Source organism: Meriones unguiculatus, assembly GCF_030254825.1.
Source record: "Meriones unguiculatus strain TT.TT164.6M chromosome 13 unlocalized genomic scaffold, Bangor_MerUng_6.1 Chr13_unordered_Scaffold_28, whole genome shotgun sequence".
Taxonomy (NCBI): domain Eukaryota; kingdom Metazoa; phylum Chordata; class Mammalia; order Rodentia; family Muridae; genus Meriones; species Meriones unguiculatus.
Window position 1 is genome coordinate 11872857 of NW_026843644.1, and position 7306 is coordinate 11880162.

Sequence of the window (7306 nt, forward strand, 5' to 3'; positions counted from 1 at the left end):
CCCTTCAGAAAAGTGAGGTCATTTCAAATTGAGCTAGTTTTTCAGTTCTGTTGGATCTCAGTGGACCAAAGAACACAAAGACCTTTCCACATTGCTTATACTCACAGAATCCCTCTCCAGTAAGGATACTTTTATGATGACGATGACTCTAGATTTGTGCAAGGCCTCACCATTTTAACACATTCATAAGTTTTCTTGCCAGTATGAATCCTTTCAAGATGATGAAGATTATAATGTGGAATGGTTTCACCATGTTTAAAAGCACTCACAGGCTTTCTATCCATTAGGATTTCTTTCATGAGTGTGAAGATGATTCTGAAGTCCAAAAGTTTTTTTTTACATTGGTAACTGTCAGACAGCTTCTTTCCAGTATGTGTTCTTTTATGTATTAGGAGATGTTATGTACAAAGGCTTTGCCACATACTTATATTCATATGGTTTCCCTGCAGAATGTGTTGTTGTCTTAGGAGATTACTGTTACATGCAAAGGCTTTATCACACTAATTAACCTCAGAAGGCTTCTCTCCAGTGTGTGTTTTTTTCATGTTTTCAGAGACTACTCTGTTGTGCAAGGGCTTTATCATGTTGAGTATATTTATAAGGTTTCTTTCCAGTATGTGTTCTTTTATGCCGTATGAGATTACTGTTTTGTGCAAAGGCTTTACCACACTGGTTGCATTCATAAGGTTTCTCTCCAGTGTGTGTTCTTTTATGGCTTAAGTACTGTTTTCTGCAAAGTCTTTACCACACTGGTTACATTCAGAAGGTTTCTCTCCAGTGTGTGTTCTTTTATGCCGTATGAGATGACTGTTTTGTGCAAAGGCTTTACCACACTGGTTACATTCATAAGGTTTCTCTCCAGTGTGTGTTCTTTTATGCCTTAGGAGATTATTCTTCTTTGCAAAGGCTTTACCACACTGGTTACATTCATAAGGTTTCTCTCCAGTGTGTGTCCTTCTATTGTTTATGAGATGCCTGTTTTTTGCAAAGGCTTTACGACATTGATTACATTTGTAAGGCTTCTCTCCTGTGTGTGTTCTTTTATGCTATATGAGATCAGTGGTATAGGGGAAGGCTTTACCACAGAGAGTGCATTTAGAAGGTTTCTCTCCAATATGACTGCTTTCATGCCTGCAAAGATAATTGGAACATGTGAAAGATTTACCACAGTCATTGCATTACACTAATAAATATATTTATCTATATGAATTTTGTAATTCAGTCTAATGGCAAAGAAGAATAAAATTTTAAAGTTTTATCACTTTATTTACTTTCATGTTTTTTCCCTTCATTATGGGTATTTTTGAAGATCCCTGTGATGGTAAGATCATTTGTTATGTGATTCACTATTATGGCATCATTTTTTTTATAACAGGTTTTCTCATATATATGAAGAGTATTGTAAGAATTCAGAGTTTTACCACAGCAGTCCTTTTCACAAATTTTTGTACTGTATGAATGACACTTCATTTACAAAGTGAGCCAGGACAAGCAGAAGTTCCAAATTCCTAGTATTCATAGGTATTTTCAGCAGTATGACTTTACTGATGAATTCTCAGTGAAGTTGCAAAACCAATTAACTGTTACCTTTTATCACATTCAGAAAATCTACTCAAAGTGGGGACTCTTACAAAATTAATTATTCTTGGAGAAGCACAGGTACACTGCTTCTTTCAATATTTCTATGCTCATGTGTCTTATAAACATTGTGACATATGATATACCAATTTAAATTACAAGAATAATAAAAGATTCCCACATTGAATTAACACTTTTTTTTCTGTTGTTGTTCATCATAGACATGTCATATAGGGATTAAGGTTTCTCCACAATTATATTCTTGACTCTCATAAGCTGCTCCTTTCACTAAACTTTACAGTGTTACTACATGCAAAACCAATTAACAGTAACCATTTATCACATTCAGCAAATCTGCTCAAATTGGGGATTTCTACAAAATCAACTGTTCTTGGAGAAAGACAGGTACACTGCTTCTTTCAATATCTCTATACTCATGTGTCTTAGAAACATTGTGACATATGATATACCTATTTAAATTACAAGAATAATAAAAGATTCCCACATTGAATTAACACAGTTTGTTTTTGTTCATCATAGACACGTCATATATGGATTAAGGTTTCTCCACAACAATATTCTTGACTCTCATAAGCTGCTCCTCTCACTAAACTTTACAATGTTACTGCATGAATATGAGTAACACTAGTTGTACTATGAAATGTTTGCTTACCAGAAGGTTTTGGACACATACTGATCACCTATTCAATGGGTATACCTCTTACAATATCTGACTAGATAGAATGAGACTAAACAGATTGGCAATTCAACTCAGTAGCTGTAATGTCTATATGATGTAAAGGGCATTTTCTGTTACAACATTATATTATTTTCTTCTATCTTAGGGGAGTGCCTTGCAAACACAAATCAGATACCTCACATTGAGGTACATGGAATTGTGAGATTTTAATGAACATCAGTACACTTAGAAGCAGTGCTCTTTTTGCACTGTTGCTTTTCTTTAAAACCTCCAGGACACAGCTATGCTGGTACATTCCTTTAATCCCAGCATTTGTGGAGACAGAAGCAGGCAGATCTGTGTGATTTTGAGAGCACACTGGTCTAACAAGCAAGTCTAAGTTAAGCCACAGCTACACAGAAAAAAAAAACTATTTCAAAAACAGAAAATAAAAAGCAGCCAACAAAGAAACAAAAAACAAACTTTCAGGACACATTAAAATTTCTTAAGATTTATATCTGTATGAGTGTGCACATAAAGTTACCTTTTATTACTTGTAGAGCTTTGAAAATGTTCTTCAATGGTATGGTCTTCCCAATTGTAGCCTAAAATAGAGTACAAGAAAATATGTATTACTGGAAATATCATGTTATTATTAAAGCAAAACTTAAATCACTATCTTCTATGACCCTTAGAACTATGCCTGACTTATTCACCTCATTCTTCCTCATTCTCAATTGGAATTATAGAAAAGGATCAATAACAAAGTAAGACTTGTCTCCTTATTTTAAAAGTGAAAGAAAATTTGCTGTCTTACCTATAGCAGTGAGGTTTTTACAGGTCTCTAGCATCACATCTTTGTAGAGTTGTTTCTGTGATGGTTCCAGCAAAGCCCACTCTTCTTGGCTGAATTTCACATGCACATCATTGAAGGTCACTGAATTCTAAAATATGCCATGCATTTGTACAACAGAAAGAGTGGCAACAATATAAATTTATACTTCATTGGCAATAGAATCATATAATTCTAGTGCTGCTTCCATTTATTTTCTGACACAGAAGTGCCAGTGTTAGATAGTTGGGTTCTGTGCATCAGGTGAAGGAGGGGAGAAGAAAAAGCCTAAAGGTTAGATCATAAGGAAAACCAAAGGCGTGCTTTGGAAACCTGTGTTAAAGGAGTTTCATTAGTTTGTAAGGCATGAATATGAATTAGACATTAGTTGGGTTCTTGAGTGATCTATGAATCATCTTCAGTTACTTGAGCAAGTAGGTCAGAACCCTGTCATGAGACAGGTGGAAGGAAAAAACACAGTCATCATATTTTATCTAGCAACAAATGAGATGTGGATATCAGGGAACAGTGAAAAGATGGGTGACATCAGTCAAAAGACTACATGGTACTGAATATCATGTTTTCACCAGGGCTTAGAGATGTGGCATATCAGTATATGAAAAGGGGGGCTCATATATTTGTGGAAGGGAAAGTGGACTACAATGAATAGATGGATAACTATAATGTGAGTGGCAAGCAACAATAATCATAGCTGATAACATCATATTTCTGATTAACCAAACAAAAGAAAAGGCATACAACACACAATTATTCTTTGATCATTGTTTTGTACACTTTCCTTTCTAAATTATGTATAGTCTGTAGTTTAAAATAAAGATTAAAACTTTTCTATTAAAAAATGTTAATATTATCACTAAGTCACTTTAGAAGAAAACTCAATAATGAGGTTTAACTGTGTCATATCTGAACTTTTTGAATAGGATATAGCTTTGGAGTAGACATGCCAATTAATGTGGACAAAGACAATCAGAGAAGAGAGTGAAATAGAAAGAGAGAGACAGAGACATACAGAGAGAAATTAAGAGATGGACAGTACTAAGTACACAGCAGAGAAATTTATGAACAGTTACTAATGACAAAAAATGATGGACAAGCAGGCTGTATTCTGTCATGCCTTAAATTCCATCACTCAGGAGGTAGAGGCAGGTGTATCTTATTGAATTAGATGCCAGCATGATCTATGCAAAGAGTTCCAGGACAGCCAGACCTATATAGTAAGACAGAGCTTCCCCTAAAAGTCAATCAAACGAACACAAAAGATTGAAAGAACTGAGAGGTCTTTACTGAAACTTCTACAAGGAATTATACATTCACTCCAGTTGTATTCATTTTCCAGAAATCTGCACTGCCCTAGCTCAAACTGAAACTTTAATAAGATCTTACTATAAGGGAATGCATGCTTAAACAGCTAAAAATAGAAAGATGAAAATATTAGTAATGTAAATAATGATCATAAGTAAGCAACATAAGGCAGGAGGGATGGCTCAGCAGTGAGGAGCTCTTGCTGCTCTTGCAAGTAATTGGTCTCAATTGTCAGTGTTTAACTGGGACCCACTACTATCAATTGCTATAAGTTCATGAGTTCTGAACGCATCTTTGGACTACTGTGATAATCAGGCACACAAGAGGTTCATATTCATGCATGCAATCAAAATACTCATATTCAGTAAAAATTAAAAACAGATCCCAGATTGCAGAGCTGATTGCATACTGTGACTAATCAGCAGGGTAGCAGAGACTGCACAGTGACAAATAGTTGGAACTGTTGGCCCCCAAACACCATTGACTGTGTTTACCAGGTGATAAGAAACCCAATGATGAGAAAAAAAATTGGGTTCAACCTCAGAGCACCCAGCTAATCCCTGGAAAATTTCCTGGGCTGTTTAGGCAGGAGTAAGGTTTTTAAGCAAATAGACCCAAGAGGCATGTCCTGATCACCTTCCCGGCTGAACTGTGCACTCCAGGGCACCAGAGACTGGGATCCCCAGTCTTGAGAAAACCCCACAGGGAAGGAAGCAAGTGGATCTGACCTCAGGTCACCCAGTCTATCGCTGGAAATGGTCCTGTAGACTTGTGGGTGTACAGCAGCCAGCCCTGAGTGGGACTCCAGCTGCCAGCTCTGCCCACCTGACTCTCTGTCACAGACAGAACTGTGTGCCCCAGGGCACTAGAGTCTGGGTTTCTCTGTTGGAAGAAAATTCCACAAAGAGGGAAACAGCAGGTCCCAGCTTAGAGCACTCAGATGACCCCCACCACCACTACCACCACCACACACAGGAATGTTCTCAGGAAAAGTTCTCAGGTTCCTGCCAGTCACCAGCTTGGAGCAACAACTCACAAGCGAGTGCCTACGCACTCTACACACCCCCGAACAGTATAGACTGGGTCTTCCTGTAGGGAGAAAACCCAAAGTTGGGGGAAAATATCTGGCCCTACCTCAGGGCCAGAAACTTTTCTAGCCCAGAATTTCTGGTTATCCACAGGCTCCAGACTCTAGCTTCCTGCTGTACACATGAGAGTGGTGCTCGCCTGCCACTGATTACCACTTGGGTACTGGGGCACAGAGCTCCAAACTCAGACCTACAGAAGCCTGGGTTCCCCAAGATCAACCCCCAGATACAGCTCCAAAGGACAACCAGTTTTCCCTAACTAAACTGATTAAACCACAAGGCAACCAGGTTACAGCAGCAGCTTACTAAATTTACAGCAAGAAACCCAGCAGCAGGGCAGCTGTCTCCAGGACTTCTCTGGATGAGAGGATAGTCCCCTTTACTAACAAAGGCCACAATTACTATTCAGGTCTGCATGCCTGTGGTGAGCTGTGGCAATTCCTGAAAATCACCTGCCATTCAGTGACCATACCCAAAAAGCTGAGGAGGTCTCCTTTGGGAAAAATCATCTTCCTGCCAAGGGGATTTGACCCACAACAGGATTCCAGGAAGTAACAGAAACAAACACCCAATACCTAAGATAGCCAAATGGGTAGAGGCCTGTGTAAAGGCTCAACCAACAAAAGACAGAGCAATGTGGCATCTCCAGAACCCAGTTATCCAGGAGCAAGCAGCCCTGGATACCCCAGTGTAAATGAAATTCAAGAAGATGACCTTACATCTGTGCTTATGAACAGGAAAATAGAGGAAACAAATACACTGCGTAAAGATCTAGAGGAAGATAAAGTCAAACATATTATTTCCATCTGCAAAGAAATGGAAGAAGATAAAGTCAAACAGATTATGGACATCCAAAAAGAAATACAGGAAGTTGCAGCCAAACAATTGTGTCCTTTAGAGAGGAAATATTTAAATCACTGAAAGAAGTTAAAGAAACAGATGATTGTTCAAACAAACAGCTGAAGGAATTGAAGGAGAATACAGTCAGCAAGGTGAAGGAAATCAATAAAAAAGGCTCAAGATATGATGATAGAATTGGAAAAATTAAAGAAAACACAAATGGAGGAAATTGTGGAGAGAAAGAAGTTAGGAAAGAAAACAGGAACTACAGAGGTAAACATATCCAATATACTCTGAGAGATGGAAGAAAGAATCTCAGGTGTGAAAGACACAATGGAAGAAATCAATCTATCCATCAAAGAAAATGTTAAATCTAAAAAAATTTTGACAGAGACCATCCAAGAAATCCAAGACAACATGAAAAGACAAAACCTAAGAAAAATAAGAATAGAGGAAAAAGAAGATTCCCTCCTCCAAGACCCAGAAAATATTTTCAGCAAAATCATAGAAGAAAATTTCCCCAACTTAAAATAGAGGCCTGTAAGAATACAAGAGACCTACAGAATACCCAATAAATTAGACCATAAAAGAAAATCCTCACACCACATAATAAACAGTAAGTATACAGAACAAAGAAAAACTACTAAAAGCTTCAAGGGAAAAAGGCCTAGTAACATATAATGGCAAACCTATCAGAATCACACCTGACTTCTCAACAGAGACTATGAACGCCAGAAGTGTCTGACCAGTTATCATGCAGACCCTAAGAGAACACAGATGTCCGCCCAGGCTACTATACCCAGCAAAAGTCTCAGTCATTATAATGGAGCAAACAAGATATTTAATAACAAAAACAAATTTAAACAATACCTACCCACAAATCCAGAGGTACAGAAGCTCCTAGAAAGAAAACTATAACCCAGGAAAGCTAACTACATTCAGGAAAAGACAGGGAATAAATAATGT

The 7306-nt window shown here is 37.7% G+C and overlaps 1 long non-coding RNA gene across 1 annotated transcript; it reads right to left on the reverse strand.

Moving 5' to 3' along the window:
* Positions 1-1026: 1026 nt before the first annotated feature.
* Positions 1027-3179, reverse strand: LOC132650669 (uncharacterized). Its single transcript, XR_009588888.1, has 3 exons — positions 3075-3179; positions 2802-2862; positions 1027-1131 (listed from the first exon to the last, which is right to left on the reverse strand). It is a non-coding gene; the product is annotated as an uncharacterized LOC132650669 (long non-coding RNA).
* Positions 3180-7306: the final 4127 nt, after the last annotated feature.